This window comes from Propithecus coquereli, unplaced genomic scaffold (assembly GCF_000956105.1).
Source record: "Propithecus coquereli isolate 6110/MARCELLA unplaced genomic scaffold, Pcoq_1.0 Scaffold355, whole genome shotgun sequence".
Lineage (NCBI taxonomy): Eukaryota > Metazoa > Chordata > Mammalia > Primates > Indriidae > Propithecus > Propithecus coquereli.
In genome coordinates, this window is record NW_012149230.1 from 705,990 (window position 1) to 724,834 (window position 18,845).

The window sequence follows — 18,845 nt, forward strand, 5'->3', positions numbered from 1 at the left end:
GAACAGTGCCTGGCATGTGGCAGCTCTCAGTAAAGCTTAGGTGAATGGAGGTACAAGTGTGCGCCCCTCAAATACACACGCGTGGGCAGATGTCACATAACATACACATTTTGTTCTGCCCCTTGTTTTTCCCGTTTAGCAATCTTGGAGATTGTTTCTTTTAGAACATGTAGAATCATCTCACTCTTCTGAACAACTGCAGAGTACACAACTGTGTGAATGCATTTAACCAGTCTCCTCCTGACGGACGTTGGGACTGTGTCTAGCCCTCAGTCACTGTGAGCAACGCTGCAGAGTGTGCTACACCTTTGCGCAGATGAATAAGCGTATCTGCAAGACGAGTGCACCCTGACGTGGGCAGATGCTACCAAGTTGCTCTCCAAAAATGTCACATCTGTGTACACGCTCTCCAGTATTTGGTGAGAATGCCTGCTTCCCGCATTTTAATCAACACTGTGCATCGTCAAACTTTTTTTGTCTTTGTTAACTTATTATAATAAAATTTTTACCAATTTTAATTTGCATTTTCTTTTCATTTACTTATAGGCCATTTCTCTCTCTCTCTCTCTGTGAATTGCTTATGTGTTTTGCTCTTAAAAAATGAGTTGTTGGTCCTTTACTTGTGGATTACAAGTCCTGTTTGTGTATTAAGACCTTTATATATTAGTCATTTGTTCATAACTTGTCTTTCAAATATTTTCCCCACCTTTTCATTTGTATTTTGACATCATTTTAGTATTTTTAGTATAGACAGAATTTTAAATATTTCCATAATCAACCTTATCAATATTTTTATTTGTGGCTTTTGAGTTGTGGCTTGGTTAGAAAAGCTTTCTCTACCGCTAAGATTATATGAAAAGATGACTTTATGTTTCTGATACTTTTATGTCTTTTCTTTTTTATTAGACATATATTTTTCCCGTTATTTACTTTACTATAAATACATGAAGGAAGACTCAGTTTGATTTTTTCCCCTATGATTAGCCAATTTTCCCAACAATATTTATTGAATCACCCGTCTTTCCTGCGATGATTTGAAATTGGCCGCATACATTATTCTGTATTTTCCAGTCTCTTTTGGACTTTCTATTTTGGCTCATTGATCTATTTATGTGCCAGAATCAAATCGTTTTCATTAATGTAGCTTTAAAATCTCTTTTAATTTTTGGTAAGAATAAGCCTTTCTGAAGTTTTTTCTGACTGCCATTGAGCCTTTTGAAGAGAACGAAAGCAGGTTCAGGTGACAAAATTGCCACCTGTTCTCTTAGGTGCCCAGAATAGTGCATGGAATATAGGCCCCTTGATCCCGTTAACTGACGAGCCTGTTTTGATGCTGAAAGGCCAAACTTCATAACGAGGAGATCGTAAAATAAAAGCCAATTGTCTCCCTTTAATCGCCCTGAAGTTACAACCCTGCTGGCAACCTAACCTGCTGAAGTTGGGCAGCAGCTTGGGTTACCCCTGGCAGGTATAACAGGAAGAGTCGAAACTCGAATTTACCAATGAATGTAGCATTCTGAACTTACACCCTTTCCAATTTTTGTTTAAAAGGCAAAATACAAAAAAATGCAAGTCAGAAAAACAAATCCTGCCCTTGGCACCCTTGGCCTGTGACTGCTGCAAACGATTCCATCACATACTTAAGGAAAACCAAAAGCACATGAAGTATGGGGTGGAGGCCGTGGGGCTGACATGCGGCCAGCGCGAGTGTAGACAGGGCCTCCGCTGCCCCGTCCTGGGCCTCCTGAAGTCCCCGGACCCCGATGCCGTGGGAGCTTGGTATGAAGTTAATGTTCCGAGTGGGTGGGGCGTAGGGAGCAAGAACAGATATTTAGACTTTTTTCTTCTCTGCTTCTTTCTCACACAATACTCCTGGCCTCCGCGGGAACAGGCCCCCATTGTGCGCCCCTGCCCCGGGCCGCTTGGCAAGGGTGGGTGGCGTCTGCGGCCCGTGGAGACCATCTTTGAGAGAGCGCGAGGAGCCTGGGGGCAGAGCTCAGCTCCTCAGAGAAGCGGCTCTGGGACAGCCCCCGACTCACCCCGACCCCGACACAGGGGAGCTGCAAGTGGTCTGTTGGCTGCCTCACTCCCCTCTCTTGGGCATCTCTTGCCACAGAATGACTCAACCCTAAGGGTACAGAGGTGCCAGTGCTTGGTACTTAGATGCCAAGGCGAGCCCACCCCATCCTCACACACGTACAGTGAACACCATGTAGAGCTGGGCGCCTTCTCCTCCCTTTCCCAGAGACCACGCTGGTGTGTGCAGTCAGGAAGGCGAGGGGAACGGGGCAGGCTCTGGCTGGAGTGAAGGAGCTATGAGGACTGTCCAGGTGGGAAAGAAGTCGCCTGCCTTCAGCCCAGCGCAGACTCAGCGCCCTCCCTGGCAGCTCAGGGTCGACCACAGCTTGCAGGTGTTTTGCAGGACCTGCCCCGGGGGTGGGACAGGCGGGGCCGACGCCCCCACAGGAGGCCTGGCCTGTGGGGTGTCCTCATGGGAGCTGCCGCTGGACCGTCCCTGCTCCTCTAGCTCGGGCCATCTGGGGTCACCCCCGCCTCGTCTCCTCACTCAGTCTGTGTCTCTTTTCAGTTCAGTGCTCTTTTTCTGTTGTCAAAGGTCCCTTCTGTGTATGTGCCACTCCTGTCTTCCCACTTCGTCACCCTCAGGGAGGTCTGGTAAGCTGGAGGGTAGGGTCAAAAGATGCCTTTTCCTGGATGGGCAGACAGTGCACGACATTCCAAGCTCTAACCACATCCAGAAGCTCACGGGGGGCGGGGGGGGGGGCTCCCGTCTGCCGTGGGGTGGGCATCTGCTTCCTATGGCTGAGGAGAAGATTGAATCCATGTAGCAACAATGACAAGCATGGTTGTGTTTGTTTGAAGTGCTCACTATGTGTCAGGCGCCGCTCTAAACCACCTTGTGTGTACGACTTCATTCAATCCTCACAGAACCTGTAGACGGTTATTTACATTGTCCCTATTTTCATAGAGAAATCACAGGGAAGTGCTAGGATTCGGTGAGCCTAAAAAGGTACTTAGCTCATAGTAAAATCTTAGGAAAGGTTGGTGGCTGCAGCAGCCACTTGTCCTGGCTCATGAGCACTAACTGTGCCCATCTATAGGGACGTTACACTGGTGGCTTAAAATTGGTCCAGGTGGGAATATTTACACCACATGAATTGGCAAGTGCTGCAAATCAGTTTTTTTGTTGTTTTTTTTTCCTGTAGAGCCCCCTTCACCACTGTGACTACTAATATTATATTCCTCCTGTCCTAGAAATAATCTTAGAATTGGCTCCTACTAAAATCAATGCACTCAAAGAGGGGACCCCCTCAAATTTCTGTAATGGAGGGAACATCTTTCTCTGTACCCTTATGCCACCATGCTGTTAATAAAACACAGTCAGGGAGGAGTTTTACTGCAGTGGACTTCAACTGTAGGAGCCTCAGAGGGGGCCTAAAATTAGGGGAAATGGCCCCAAGAACCCCCACGAACTGCTTGGAAAGCTGTGTGTGATTTGCATCACGAGGTGAGCTGGGTCTCATCGTGCTCCACCCTAGCATATTTCTGAGTCAGTCCTTGACAGCAAAGATGCTCCCCCTTAATCAGATCACTTGACCTGTGAAAAGAGAAGTTCGTTCCCGCTCCAGAAGAGGCTGGGAAGGAGAGGCAGCTGGACAGAGCGGATTTAGCACAGGACAGCGTGTTGCTCCTTGGTTCCTGCTTCCAGTCCCTTGTTGACCTCCCTGCAGAAACTCAGAAAAGTCACTTAGAATCTCTCTTCTTTTCCATACATTGAAGGGATGTGATCTAGAAAGAGCTCCAGAAGGCATCTAGCATATCACTGGCATAAACACATGATTTGCTCACAGAATGTTCTGAGGACTGTCAGGCATTGCGCACGTGTAATCATGACTTTCACGATAACATATTCCCAAGCCGGCTTGGAGTTTGCATGGAATGGACAACAAGTGGAGAAAGTAGAAACAAGGTGAGCAGCACATCGCAATAAAGCATAACGCGCTTAGAGGCTGGGCTGCGCTGACACAACCCTGAGCTTTGTGGCCGAAGAGGGGAACATCTGTTGGGGGCACCGTGTGCTCTGCCCTGACCCTCTGGGAGGGGCTGGCTGCCTCAGGAAGCACGTGCAGTGCCCTGAGGAGCGGTGTGTGTTCAGAGTGACCGCATGCAGCCGGCTGCCCAGTTATTCCACTTGAGATGCAACCTGAAGCCCCAGAATCTCTGTGCTTGGAGCCTGGGAGTGCTGAGCCAGCCAGAAGCACAGAGAACATCATTCCTCAGCCTTCACGCTCCCTGGAGCTGGCAGCAGGTGCTAAACATCAGATGCCTCTCAATGGGCACCCAAGGTCCTCCAAGCACCTCCCTGTGTGGTAGTGAGCATCCTGTCCCAAGAACAATCCAACAAAGCCTTTCAGTGGGTGTGTCCTAGAGGGGCTTCCAGGATCAGATCAGTGAAGGGTTTAATGGCTATGAAGGTTGCTTCTAATGCTGAAATTCCATCCTTCTGCGAAAGTGCATTTGTGATGGCTAGAGGTATTTGTAGACCAGGAGTCATCTATACAGAGTCACGTGATGCAGTGGGTGTGAATTTACGTGGGCTCCAGCAGTCGCTGTCGTGGCTTCCCAACTGGACTCTGCCTCACCTTGGCGCTCCTTGGCACTAGAGCAACATACTTTTAGGATGACAGCTTCCACAGGGCATTCAATCATCGGTTCATGAGACTCCCTTCCGCAGCTACACCAAAGCCCCGAAGGGCAAAGATTTTTTTTCTCATTTTGTACCCCCTGGCTCTTAGCACCCTGCTTTGACTATAGGAGGTGCTCCACTGAAACATGGGGAACAGAATTAAACCATTCCACGGACCCGGCAGCCACCAATCTCCCTCCATCTAGCCCGCTCCATGCTGAAATGTATGAACTTTCAGTTCCCCAGGAGGGAAGCATCAGGAAAATGGCCCCAGTGATCTGCTTCCTTAGGAAGCTCGGCCTTTGAAACAGGAACACACATCTTACGGGCAGACATGCAGCCCTGCAAGCTCGGAGCTTCCTTTCCTGGGAGGTGGTTTCCCACAGAGACAGATCTGAGGAGCATTTTGGCTCTCCTGGCCACTTTGGGGAAGAAGCCCTGGTCCTCTTCATTGGCTTCATTTTGCAATGCTGATTTGGTACACAAAGGACCCTGCCAGAACGCCAAGCCAGGCTGATCTGCTCAGAATACTTCTGTTTTTGATGGCTGGAGCCTTCCCTGGAGACGGCCCCCTCTCATGTTAAAGCGTGTTCCTTGTGTCGAAGGCAATCTTTCTCATTAGGAGTGAATTACAGGCATGTGGGTTTAACTTCACACAGCAGTTATGACCCTGAAAAGAAATAGGCAAGCTGAATATTTATACTGTACAGTCGATTATTTTAGATATGTGGAGAACTCATTAGCTAAACCAGTGGCATTAATGTATGAATGTTTGTATTTACTTTTTGTAATCATGGAGATCTTTTTTCAAATGAAATCCTATGTGGGGACCTGTTGTACCAAACAGGTAAGAGATAGGATGGTTCTGCTTGGAGCTTAGGTGGGCTGGGGTGCGGGTCGAGGGAGGGCTTCTGGCCTCCGCTGCATCTCTGTGTTCCCTGTCCCTGGGGAAAGCCACGGGGGCCCGTACATGGAACCTGAACACGCCCTGGGAGCCCAGTATGAAAACCACTAGTTTAAGAAGCCCTACAATTATGAATCCTTTAAGACATGATTTAAAATGTTTTTCAAAAGTAAGTTGTTATTCTCACTAGCTGCATTCCACCCTCTCCCCCAACCCCAGTATTTTAAGCCAGTAATTTGGATTTTGACATAAACCTTTTGCTGCACCTAAATGGCCAGAGAGATGGCAGCTCCCTCATCCCTATCCAAGCAGCTCAGCCCTTCTTGTGAGCCCACCCCTCCTTGCAGCTTCCCTCAGGCCAAACCCCTCTGTGCCCCTTTGTCCAGCTGTCCACCCCACCCCAGCCTTGAGCAATGACTCTGTGTGGCCCGCATGTGCTTTTTTTCTCAGTCTCTGCAGCTGCGGGCCCTTCCCCCCAGCCCGCTACATCTGCAGCAGAGGGTGAGGGCTTTGGGTAGCAGATGCAGCCCGCTGAGGGCCTGAGGAGGCCCCTAAGACACGCGGCCACGGCCCAGTTCTCTCCCAGCGTAGGACGGGCCAGGAGCCGGGAGCTGTTGCCGCCCCATGTACCGTGTTCATCCAGCCCTTGAAGTAGCCTTGATCAGTGGGTGTCCAAACACAGGAGCAACTTCAGTCTTAAGGAGGGGATTCGAGCCCCCTTGGGAGACTCTCCTCCCTCCTCAGTCCCCACTGAATTTACCAGAGAAACAGGAGCCTAGGACAGAACGCTACCCCTGATGAAAACAGGGAAGGGTGAAGTCACCAAGGCCGAGTTCTGAGGAATTTCTGCAAAACTCTGAGTTTAGGAAGGCCAGGACAGCTATAAAATGAGCCGTGTACGAAGGAAAAAGGGGTGGCGCGCCCCGGCAGTGACCTCCAAGGTGGGGGCTGCAGGAACCCGAGGGTGAGCACAGGCCACAGGCTGGCAGTGGGTGTTGTGGGGTGAACTGTGTCTCCCCCTCTGCAAATCCTTGTGTGGAAGCCCGAACCCCCAGTCGCTCAGAATGTGATGTCATTTGGAGACGAGGTCTTTACAGAGGTAACCAAGCTAAAGTGAGGTCATTAGAGTGGCCCTAATCCACTATGACCAGTGTCCTTATAAAAAGGGGAAATTTGGACACAGAGACAGGCATGCAGGGAGAACGCCGCGTGAAGAGGAAGATGGCCCTCTACAAGCCAAGGACGGGGCCTGGAGCCCACTGGAGGACCACCCCTGCCAGCATCCTGATAGCGACTTCCAGCCTCCAGACCTGTGAGACAGCAGCTTTCTGTTGTCACATCCCCCAGTTTGTGGTGTTTTGTCATAGCAGCCTTAGGAAACTCGTTCAGAGGGGTGCCCTGGACTGACGCTCGGATGGCCGGCAAAGTGGAAGTACCGAGGCTGTGGCTCCCCGGTGGGGTACAGGCGTGGGCCCGCTGCCCCCCACATTCCTGCTGCGCAGCAGAGATGGGGGCCTGGCCGTTTTCCCAGCCTCCCGGGCTCCGCCTCATCTCAGCTGACTGATTTCCAATCTTGCAAAACAAAATCATTCTGGACTCAACTAACTTCAGGCCTTCTTGCACCAGCTGTGAGTCTCATCTCAGCTAACACATCCCAAAGAGCCCCAAACCTTGAGGAGATTTGTCCCCTTTCACTGAAGGTCTTCTTGAGGGGAAGCGAGGCATGCGCTACGCTGTGCAGGTTCTTCTGATGAATGCTGCCTCCGTGTCTCTCCATGTCCCCTCCTCCGCCCCAGAGTCCCTGCCCGGCAGAGCAGCTGCTCCCAGGGCGGCTTCTCCCTTTCTCTTCTCCGCTATTTTTTTTCCACCAAAAATCCCAGCTGCACCGGTTCTCCCCCATGTTCCCTTCCCTCCTCTGTTCCAGCTCTCTCAACTTCCTTCCCCATTTTCTGTATTTCCTCCCTTTTTGGTAGCATTATGCTCTTTTGTAGAGTGATAAATTTAGCCTCCCTTAGCTTTTTTTCTCTCTTCTCCAGCCTGTGTCCCAATAAGGACAACAGGGACAGGGCCAGGAATCACCTGACCGCACTAGAGAGGATGCCTTCCTCGTTTTCCAGGGAAAGGTTGCGAAGACGTCTTTTAATATATGCATATATTAAATTATATATGTATAGGTTTTTAAATCCCAGTCACATAGGAAAAATATAAACTTTATCTTTTCTCTTTGTCTAGACCCAAGATGTTCTTGCAAAGAAGCCCATGATCTCAGACAGAACTCTGAGCTCCCCAAACTACAAACACACATAAGCCCCTTTAAATGACTACCAAACTCACTACCGTCTCCTCTTAATGCCAATGTTTCCTTTAAAACATTTTTATTTTTTGATTTCACATATAATATATGTTTACTTCAGAAAAAATAAACAGAAAAGCAAAAAGAAAAGAAAATTAATTCCACTACACAGGGATCATCACTATTAACATTTTGGTTTGTATATCCTTTCAGATTTTGTTTTATTGAAATATACACATGAATATCTAACTATCTATAAATATTTATTTAGAAAAGTGGGATTGAATGCATACTATTTGTGTATTTACAGAAATGGAATTAAATGCACCCTTTGTCGTAAGCCTGTCCATCTTTCCACGTCAACACGCTTTCTTACGGCGTCATTTTCAGCGGCTGCTTAGGTCACTGCGGAGGGGTCAGAGGCAAATAGTTTTCTTTATGAGGAAGAGGAGCGAGGATAGAAGGAATTAAAGGGGTATTGCCACACCTGGACACACAGGTGCTCATCAAACAACTGTCAATGGATTGAGTAAAACATTAAAGAAAGATTTCTTAAAGAGCACAGCTCCTGTATTCAGGATGAATTATAATTACTTTACTAGAGGGATATCAGATCACAGAAGAGTTGTCTGAACTGGGTGGAAGCTACCGCAGCCTTGGAGACTCATTTTAATTTTGCGTACAGACGTCCTCCATCTGGCAGTCAGCTGCCAAACTCACTAATGAGGGTGTCCGTGAATCCAAGGGCCCCCAGGGCGGTGGTGTTTGGGTGAAACTTTCAGGCTTGTTTTACAGACACAGGATAGTCACTAAATCTGGACTCACTTGGGGAACCACCCACACTTTAGGGAACTTTTTAAACCAAACTTTCTGGGATCGACGCATCACCACACAAAAATTTCCCATGACTTCCACTGCCAAGAGGGAAAACAACGCTGTGTTTCATAAACAGTCGAACCGCTTGGCCCAGGAGACACTTGGCACCGGGCAGAAGCACATAGATGTCCACACGCTCTCCCTCTGCCGCGGTCAGATGCAGAGCCACCAGAGCTGCCGCCTGCCACAGGTGCTGCGTGACGGCTTGAGAGCAGGTGACAGAGGCACTGCACATCTTAATAAATGCCCCCATGGCTAGACATGATTACTGAGATATCTGGCATTTTAAATACACATTCCAGGCAATCCAGGGGCTTCTGGCTGGCCCATGTGAATTTAAGGGGAAAGATCATTCTCTTTTGGAACGCCCCGTTGCCCCAAATGGGCCCTTGTTATCTTTTTCTTGCTGATGATTGGAAGAGGGAAAAAAATCCCAGCCTGGCAGCTCCCTCCTCCTCCCTCACTAGCGCCTTAGAGACACTCAATGGAGGGACAGTGAAGTTGTCTCCTTTGGGTGCCAATTTCTCAGGGTGCAGACAGGCCCAGGGAGTTCTTTCACACCTTTTCTATCAATTAGGAACTTCAGGGCTGTTTCCGTGGTACAACTGGGTGGTCTATAAAGTCAAATCCTCTTAGTCTGCACAGGGAAAACTTGGTAACTCTGGTGATACGGTATTGAGAAATATGTCCCCAAATGCCAAGCCCACCTCGCACGTTAAAGTAGATCTGATTTGCTGACACTGGGCTCCGTCCCAGCCCTCTCCAGCCTCTCCCAGCTCAGGCATTGACATCTTCTTCTCGACTTTCCAGCTCCCTGACCCCCACACTTACTGACAGTTTTGATCAAGGTGAACTCTGTAATAGCAGGTTTAGTTCCACCTTTGGGTGGCATAAGAGATCCATCTGGGTCCAGGACATGCTCGGGGTGAGGCATAGTTGCTGGTGCACCAACCTGGCGCCTGCCGTCCCCAACACCCAGAACACTGGCTGGGATCATTCTACTCTTCTGCTTCCCTTATGGGCCGTTTACCCAGGTGCAGGAAGGCTGGATTGTTCTGCTAGGCTCAAAAGCTTGTTGGTTCTACCTCCTTGAACAGAGTGAACTGCAAAAGAGAGTCATTGATCTTTAGGTCAAAAGATCCTGTTTTTTTAAATTAAAAAATGGTAAAATACACATCACATGAAATTTATCGTCATAACTATTTTTAAGAGTACATCTCATTGGCATTAATTGCACAGCCATCACCACCACCCAAACACAGGGCTGTTTTCATCACCCCAGACAGAAAGCTCCCCACTCCCCTCTCCCCCAGCCCCACCATTCTGCTTTATGTGGCTATGAATTTGACTTCTCTGTATATACCATATAAGGGGACTCATACAGTATTTGTCTTTTTGTGACTGGCTTATTTTACTCAGCATGGTGTCTTCAAGGGTCATCCATCTGTAGCATGTGTTAGAATTCCCTTCCTTTTTAAGGTTGAATAATATTTCATGACATGTATACACTGTATTCTGTTTATCCATTCGTATGTAGTTGGACACTTGGGTTCTTCCACCTTTTGGCTGTTGTGAATAGTACAGCTATGAAGATGGGTGTACAAATATGGACCTGAACTTTGAGATAATTGTAGATTCATAAGCAATTGTAAGAAATAACATAGATGTGTGTGTGTATGTATTTGGTTCTACGCAATTTTATCACTTGTGTAGGGTCTTATACCCACCACCTAAATCAAGATATGGAACAAAGATCCCTTGTGCTGACAAGGCTCCCATGTTCAGCCTGGGGTTTATGTTCCATTTCTAAAGGGTGAGAAGCAACAAATAACTCAGCCCTCTTTTGGAGATGTCCTGTTCCAGGTTTTCCAGTTGACACTGCAGTGGCAACAATGGTCAGACATGGATCTGGGTGATGGCTCCTCAGTCCACAGTTTCAGCCACACCTTCCAGGGCGGTGAGAGAGGCAGAGGGCTGGGGTGGTGGCCCCTTGTGCCCAACAGACACGGTGCCCTCCAGCCAGTGCTCCCATTTCACATCCCGTGTCCTGGCCACTGACTACCAGGCTCACACTATCGGTCACTACGATGCTCATCAAATCCCAGCCAATGCCATTGGAATTAAAACCCAGGCGGAAGCCTCCCAAGTGAAATGATTCCACTAGAACAGTGCTGTCCGATAGGAACAAAAGATGAGCCACATATATAATTTTAAATTTTAAAGTCATTACATTAAAATTAAAAGGAGGTGAAATTAATTTTAACAATATAGTCTTTAATCTAATACATCAAAAATATTATCATTTCAACATGTAATTAATAGAAACACTTTCAATGAGGTATTCTGCATCCTTTTTTTTCATGCGAAGTCCACTATCTGGTGTATATTTTGCACTTACCCCCACATCTCAATTTGGATGAGCCACACCTCAAGGGTCCAATAGCCCATGTGCACTGGTCAGCCCAGTTCCAGAATCAAACTCTGCACAACCAAAGTCTGCGACACCTATTGTCTGAGGAGCTTGTTAATTCCACTGATCTGAGCATCTGCCTCGAGTGGCACTCAAGTAAGCCACGCTGTGGAACAGCTGGTGGCGGGGAATATGCCAACTTTGCTTTTAGGGGCCATTACCTTGGGAACCTGTTGTTTATTGGCAGCCCTAGTCAGTCCACCTGTTTAGTGGCCCCAACATGGGAACTTGTCTAGAGGGTCAGAGAAGAAGCATGTGGTCCTGTGATGCACGCTGACACCTTTGGAGAAAGTGGAGGCAAAGTCAGCTGCAGCAGCTTTTAAGGGCATTAAAAAGGAATTCCAGACTATCAGAAAGGAATGGCATTCTGGAACTTGGTGTAGTTTCCTGAATTCAAAGGGCTTGGGAATTCCACATGAGTCATTGGGGCTGACCCCACAGATCCCCCTGGGGAGGGGCAGTCTTGTTACCCACTGTCACTTCTGTCCCAGCATTCTGCCCAGGAGTTGGCACTGCCACCCACATCCAGCCACCTCAGGAGATAGATGGAATACCAGCAGCCCACAGGCATCCTTTGTCAGCGAAATGCACCCTGGAAATGGGTGGCTGGATAAAAAGTCCTCTGTCTGTTGTAGGCCGGGACAATATCTACCACAGCCTACACTTTCATTATGGGAATATTTCTCTATATGCTTAATGCTCCTGAGAGAAGCGCACATTTTCTGCAAAATGTGTGGCTTTGTGGGCTTGCAGTTGATGGCTTTCCCTGGACAGGCCCTTCACGCTGCTATTCAGAGCCCTACTCCTACCCTCCCGCCCCCAGCCCAGCCTGGCCCGAGCTGATGCATACAGTGTTCTGACCTGGTGAATTGGAAGGTTTGCACAGAGAAAGTCTGTATATTTTGCATGTACTGGATTAAATATAATACAGTCATGTGCCATATAATGATGTTTCAGTTGATGATAGAACACATGTAAGACAGTGGTCCCTTCAGATAGTAATGGAGCTGTATAGGGGAGTAGGCCGGACTGTCTAGGTCCGTGTAAGCACACTCTATAATACCTGCACAACGACGAAATTGTCTAATGACATGTTTTCCAGAATACATCTCTGGCGTTAAGCATCGCATGAGTGTATATTTAAGGCCAATTTCCCCTGTTCCTTTTTACCTTTTTGACGTGGCTACTGGAAGATTTAAAACTGCATGTGTGGCTCGAGTTGTATTTCTGCTAGGCAGAGCTGCTCCAGCGGATGGGTTGTAGGGCGGGACAGTATCTACCATGGCCTGCACTTTTACTATGACAAGCTGTCGTATTTATGTTCTGACCTGCTGGACTGGGTGTCACAGCATCTGAGTCCTAAAGCCGTCTGTGGCACTAAGGAACCCGGAAGGCTGTGGGTAAATCCCTTCTATGGGCCTCAGTTTCCTCATCTGTAAAACAGGAGAGTCAAACTAGATAATATCCAACCTACCGCCAACTTCCAAGTTCCCTGTTACCCTGATAATAGGGGTACACAAGAAAGAAAGGATGATCTGGCACATTGCTGTAGAAAGACAGGCTCATGCCCACGTGTTCTGCTGGCAGGTTAAACAGCGAAGTGTTGATAAGCGGACCTGCGCGGGAGGAATACTTACTAGCCACCTCACAGCTGAATTCCCTAAGGACTTTCCTCTCTGGAAACACACCCATACCCAGGAGGCGTGACGGGTGAGGGGCCAGCTTGCAAATGCAGGGCCCTGCCTCTCAGAAATCAATTTCAGAGCAAGGGAGCAAAGGCATTAACTGTCTCTTCCAGGAACACTTTCACGGAAAATCTCTTAAGAGCTGGAGAGCAGCGACTGTGTCTCTGCATCTGGGCTCCTGCATTGTTTATGTATGCAAACATTGAGATAAATATTTCAGGCAAGCAAATAGAGGAGCCAGAATTACTCTCTGGCCTCTCGGTCGCATCACAGAGGCCTGAAACTCAGCTGTCTGTGTTTTGCCTTCTTAGATCCCAGTCCTGTTCCCAACATCTTGGAGGGATTCCTCTCCCTGGGAGTCACTTCCTTGCTTTACTAACCTTTAATGATCTCTGTCTCCCTGGGAACAGGGTCTAGTCTGATATTCCAGTGTCCCTCGGGCTCAGCCTCCCTCCCCACTGGCCCCCGCCCTCCCAGGTGACTTGTATTTCCGGGACCTGGTCCAGACAGACTGTAGCCCTGGCTCACGGGGTCCCCTCTACGGGATAGGCCCTTTCCTCCCCCAGCAGCCCCTGCCACCGCCTGCCTCTGTGCTCTCGGCTGTGTGACATGGGATTCTTCCACAACAGCAAATAAACCGAGAGCTGTCCTCACTGAGCACTATTCTCTCATCCGAGCTGTACCCGCTGTATCTTATCCATCCTTCCACCCCCACGCCAGGCAGGACTCTCGCCCAGGGACGTGGCAGCTCAGGGAGGTTTGAGCCTGGCCAGTCCACTCAGGCGTGCACACGAGCAGGCCCTGTGCGGGACGGTCTCTCTCCTCCACGTTCCTGCAGCACTGTGCGCCTCGGTCGCAGCACTTGCGTTAGTTTGCTACGCTGCCGTGCAAACTACCGCAGCCTCGGCGGCTTAAACAACAGAAGTTTATTTTCTCACAGTTCTGGAGACTAGAAGTCCAAGACTGAGGTATCAGCAGGGTTTCTTTTGTTTTTATTTTTTTTCCGGAGGCCTTTGTCCTTGGCTTGTAGATGGCATCTTCTTCCTGTGTCCTCACACGGTCTTCCCTGTGTGTGCGCCTGTGTCCTACTCTCTTCTTCTCTTAGAGACACTAGCCGTGTTGGAGTAGGGCCCACCCTAACGACCTCGCGTTAACTTAATCACCACTGTAAAGCCTTGTCTCCAAATACAGTCACATTCTGAGGTCTGGAAGTTAGTGCTTCGACATATGAAGTTTGAGGCGCATGACAGCACTGACTGCAGCCAGCTTTAAACTGCAGTGAGCTGGATGAGCGCCTGTTTCCCTCCCAGCTGATAGAGACTGTCTGAGTCAGCTCTGTTCCCTCCCCGTGTTCAGTTCTGTTCAGCACTTTTAAGGAGGCACTCCCCTTTCTGAGTCTGGTCCTCACGGGCCAAGATAACAAGGTGGTTATCTGTGCACAGTGGGAGGATGGGTCACGTCTTTTTGCTTACCTGGCTCTATGTGACCATACAGAGGAACAGGAGACGAGGTTCAGGCAGACATGCTAGTCACTGCTCCGCCTCCAGCTAGAGGAGGCATCTCAAAGGCCTGGGGAGCTGGTGGGCTTTGAGCGAGGGTTGGGGGCTGAGCTCCCAGTGGAGGAGGCAGGCTGCACCCACGTCTCAGAGGTGAGGGGACCCCAGTGGGTGTGCAGGCTGCGGTGGTGCCTGAGACGTGCTTGTGTGTAAGCACAGGGCCGTGTGTGTACCTGAAGTCATCAAGTACTGTAGGGCTGGGGCTGGGATGCCATGGAAGTTGGCCTGATTGTGCACAAAGCCCATTACACGGACAAGGGGAGGAGCTGGGCAGGGAACTGTCAGTGGAAGGGGCTGAGAAAGGGCTGATGAGTTCAGGGTTTAGCTGGCCCCTTCCTCAGGTTCGTGTTGGGCCCTACTCCAACACGGCTAGTGTCTCTAAGAGAAGAAGAGAGTAGGGCACAGGCACACACGCAGGGAAGACCGTGTGAGGACACAGGAAGAAGACGCCATCTATAAGCCAAGGACAGAGGCCTCCGGAAAAAAAATAAAAACAAAAGAAACCCTGCTGATACCTCAGTCTTGGACTTCTAGTCTCCAGAACTGTGAGAAAATAAACTTCTGTTGTTTAAGCCGCCGAGGCTGCGGTAGTTTGCACGGCAGCGTAGCAAACTAATGCAAGCGCTGAGACCGAGGTGCAGAGTTTCCAAGGAATAAGAACTGTCAGTCCTCATTGTTGCTTTTCTTAAGTAAAGAAGATAGAGCAAGTCCTGCTGAATTGCTCCCCGGGTTCCCTGTTTTGGTAAATGTCACCACACAGATGCCCAGCCAGAAACGTGGCCACCATCCAGACTCTTCTCTGAAACCCATCCCCCTTAGTGGGTCCGCTACCAAATCCAGGTGATTCTTCATCCTGAGAACCTTGGGAATCTAGCTCTACTGGACTTCCATGTGTAAGCCACCATCTTCTCTCCCTGGGACCATTGCTAGAGTCTAGTCCTCCTGCTACCACCTAGACCCCTCTTTCTGCAATTTGTTTTACACTCAGCAACCAGAGATGTTTTTCTAAAATGTGAATCAATCCTCTCTTTGGAAATTTCTGGTGGCTGGAACTTTCTGGTCCCTCATTTTTGAGCTAAGTCCAAACTCTTTGTTGACCTCTAAGCCTGTGCAAGCTCAACGCCTCTCACTGCCCACCATTCCACCATAAGTCCCCGGTGGGCCACATGGAACCATGTTAGAGTTCTGTGCTCACTTAGGCCTCTTCCTGCCTCCTTTGCTTGCCTAAATCTCGCTAATCATTCACATCAGATGCCACCTTCCCTGGGAGTCATCCTTGATCACTGGGCTGGGATCACATACAAGCGCTTTTTAAAAAGTTCATGGAAAATGCATATTATGGAAAAACTATGCACGGATTTCCAAATTTCTTGGCACCAAAGTAAACTTGTACTAACTTGTTATAACATGTCTGAACAGGGTCTAGTTTGAGGCACTGAGAAGCATGAGACAGAAGTTTGAAAAGAGCCCCTGTCAGAGCAGCCTGAATTCTGCTAAAATTGAAGCGAGAACAAACATCAAATTTATGGTGAAGCTTGAGTGGAAGAATGGTGAAATCGTTGATGCTTTGCCAAAAGTTTATGGGGACAATGCCCCACTGAAACCAACAGTTGACAAATGGATAACTTGTTTTAAGAAGGGACAAGATGATGTTGAAGATGAAGCCCAGAGCAGCAGACCATCCACATCAATTCTTGAGGAAAAAATTCATCTTGTGCATGCCCTGGTTGAAGAGGACTGATAATTAACAGCAGAAACAATTGCCAACACCATAGACATTTCAATTCATTCAGCTTACACAATTCTGACTCAAAATTAAAGTTGAGCAAAATTTACACTTGATGGATGTCAAATCCATTGCACCCAGATCAGCTGCAGACAAGAACAGGGCTTTCAATCGAAATTTTAAACAAGTGAGATCAAGATCCTGAAGCATTTATTTGAAGAACTGTAACACGCCGCAAAACGTGGCTTTGCCAGTACCATCCTGAAGACAAAGCACAATCAAAGCAGTGGCTACCAAGAGGTGGATGTGGTCCTGTGGAAACAAAAGCATACTTGCCAAGAGCAAAAGTCATGGCAAGAGTTATTTGGGATGCTCAAGGCAATTTGCTTGTTGACTTTCTAGAGAGCCAAAGAATGATAACATCTGCTTGTTATGAGAGTGTTGCGAGAAAGTCAGTCAAAGCTTTAGCAGAAAAATGCTTGGAAAATCCTTCTCCAGAGAGTCCTTCTCCACCGTGACAATGCTCCTGCTCATTCCTCTCATCAAACAAGGGCAACATTTTTAGTGTTTTGATGGGAAATCATTAGGTATCCGCCTTATAGTCCTGACTTGGCTCCTTCTGACTCCTTTTTGTTTCCTAATCTTTAAAAAACCTATAAAGGACACCAACTTAATAATGTAATAAAGCCCTTTCTCAACCCATCCCACTGACAGTTCCCTGCCCAGCTCCCTGCCTTGTCCCTGTAAATGGGCTTTGTGCACAATCAGGCTGCATTGACATGGTTAAATTCCCTTGGTTCTTAAGGGATGGACTAAATTGTTGGTGTCATTGCTCACGAAAGTGTCTTGAACTTGATAGAACTTATGTTAAGAAATAAAGATTACATTTTTTATTTTCATTGTTTAATTCTGTTTTTCCATGAACTTGTAGAAGTCCTCACATCCTACTCTCTACCCACTGGCATAACATGCATCACACGGAGGGCACCTCTTTACCCAGCTGCGTCTTCCACAGATTCTAAGCTCCTATAGGACTGAGCCAAGTCTACTTGCTGTCCTCGTACCCTCAGCATCTCACACAGGGTTCACACAAAGAAAGGGACCCAATACATACTTATTAAATGAGCAAATAGTTTGGGCATTCCGATGTGAGACCACACTCACCCTATTTCTGCTTTCTTATGTCTGACATTTAGGATGCTGCCCTCTGTCTGATGGACCTAATTAAAGCTGGGGTCTGCAGTTCCGTTTATCTGAATGAAGGCCCGAACTCTCCACCAATATAAATAACTCCAATAGTAAAGGTAGGAAGAAAGGAACAACCCGTCAACCTGGGCTGGTTCATCCTTGTCTCTCTTCCGGAGTGCCTGGCAGTTTGGAGTGTGGCTTATGCAGGATGTGAGCATGTGGGAGGGCGGATGCCAAAGCAGGGCTGGAGCTTGGTGACTCCCTTGTTGCTCAGAAACAGCTCCCATACCAGGGTGTATCAGTCAGGGTAGGTCTGGGGCATGAGGCTCTTTTTACTGTGTGTCTGTTATAACCCGAGGTGTCTTCTGTTTTCCCCGGGGAATTGAGAATATCCAGGCTGAGAGTGGGGTTGGCCTCACTGATGATGAGCCTCCACATCCCAGCAGCGGCCTTCAGGTCCACTGGGAAACATGGCGTGGCAGAGGACAGGGCTTCAGCCAGCTTAGCCATCCATAGCAAGACACCAGAGGAGGTTCAGTGGCTCACATGGCTTGGGGATGGCTCACGTGTGACCATTTCCACGGCCCACAGTCCACGAAGTCTACTCAGATGACCAGTTCAAAACCATTTCTGTGTCTGTGTAGAGAGCTGCATTCTGCAGTGGCAGGCACAGAGACCAGATGTCTATTATTAATGTATAGCCAGGGAGGACAGATGCATTCATGAGAGAAAGAACTTAGCAACAAAGAACAAATGGCCGCTTAGGACCCCTAGTTAAAGACAGCAGATTGAATAAACACTTGTGAAACTCTGTCAACAATTCAGAGAGAGGTTAAAGGGAGAAACAGAGGTAGAAATCCCCAAGGATAAAGATAATGAGAGAAGAGTCAGCTGCAGCAGCATTTGGAGGGTAGAAAGCACATGGACGGTGACTGTTTTAGCAGAGGTGGAGAGGTCATGGCCAAAGCAGTCCAGTTTCTACCACAGAACCTTCCACTGGCTTGGGATTGGCAGCACCATGTGCCTGTAGAAGTGGAGGTCAAAAAAGGGAGTGTCCCTTGAACACCTGCGTGAGAAGTTAGGGACCGCACCCCCACTTCAATTTCCCCCTCCGTCTGCACAGCCAGGTGACTGCTTGGACCATGCGCTAATGGAAAGCAGAATTCTCCCCCTGGCGATGGTAAAGCTGACGATTTCTGGCCTGTGTGACACCGGGCGCAGTGAACCAATATTCAAATGGCCATTTTGGAACGTTTCCTAATGGCAGTGAGCTGGGTCCTGCAGGAGGTGGTGGCCCTGAATTAGAGAAGAGGGAGGAGGATTTATAATAGGGGAAGTGACTCATGACAAAGCACAGATGCCAGAAGGGACCAGTTGTCTGGTGCAGTTGCTAATGAGATGGGCTTGGCTGGCGCTGGTGTAGACAGTAAGAGGTGCACAGG